This window comes from Alligator sinensis, unplaced genomic scaffold (assembly GCF_000455745.1).
Source record: "Alligator sinensis unplaced genomic scaffold, ASM45574v1 scaffold944_1, whole genome shotgun sequence".
NCBI lineage: Eukaryota > Metazoa > Chordata > Crocodylia > Alligatoridae > Alligator > Alligator sinensis.
In genome coordinates this window covers 10501-11400 of record NW_005843081.1, presented here as the reverse complement: position 1 = coordinate 11400, position 900 = coordinate 10501, and positions in this window count along the sequence as shown.

Genomic DNA, 900 nt, shown 5'->3' with positions numbered 1-900 from the left:
GGGGATTTCTCTCTGCAGCTGAGAAATCCACCGTGCAAAGAAAGCTCCATGTGGCGGGAAAATTCCAATGTGCTGAGGCACTAAAAATCATTGGGTTATGACACAAGGGAGGTGGTGCTCTCCCCTACCTTGGGGGTGTGACAGCTGAAAATTATGTCTGTGTGATAAAGGTCCTTGAAGGCTCTATGAAGATTAGACAAAGTGTTTTTCTGTTATTTGTTTAGATATTAAGCTATATGTTATTGCTAAGAGCCTAATTAAAGTTTAAATTGTAATAAGGCCTTGTATAAAGTAAGGCCTAGTAAATTTAGCAAAGCCTTGAAGTAGTAAGGCCCTGTGGCATAGTTAAAACTAACCTTATCAAAGAATGCAAGGCTTGTACTGCTATTGGTCAGTCTAAGGACAGTTGAAGTAAAAAGAATCGGAGTGGCTGTAAGTTATCAGCACAGTTCAGAAATTATAAATTGGCTGAAACATCTGGAAATCATTCAGAAGGAAGACAGCTCTGTGAAAGGAATTAATTAGCTGTTGACCTGAATCAGTGGGCCCGTGGTTCTCGAGGAGCCCAAGGACTGAATACCAGGGTTCTTCCTGGTACCTCTCAGACAGCACTGATCAGGGACGCCTGACTTCACTGAGTTTTGTGGAAAGAGAAACTTGTCCTACATCAGGCATCAGAGGGGACTGCCGGTAAGTTGCCAACATGAATTATTCTTGTCTGTCATTGTTTGTCTTGTTACTACGTGTAATTGTGTTTTTGTTAAGTCTTTGTTAAACCTTTCTTACCCTTCTACCCTCGACCATACCCTCAATCTCGAACCCTACACTGGTGGCTGGGACAGGGGGTCTTTTAGAGAAGGCTAGACAGGCACCTGGATGGGGGCATCTGACCCTAACAAT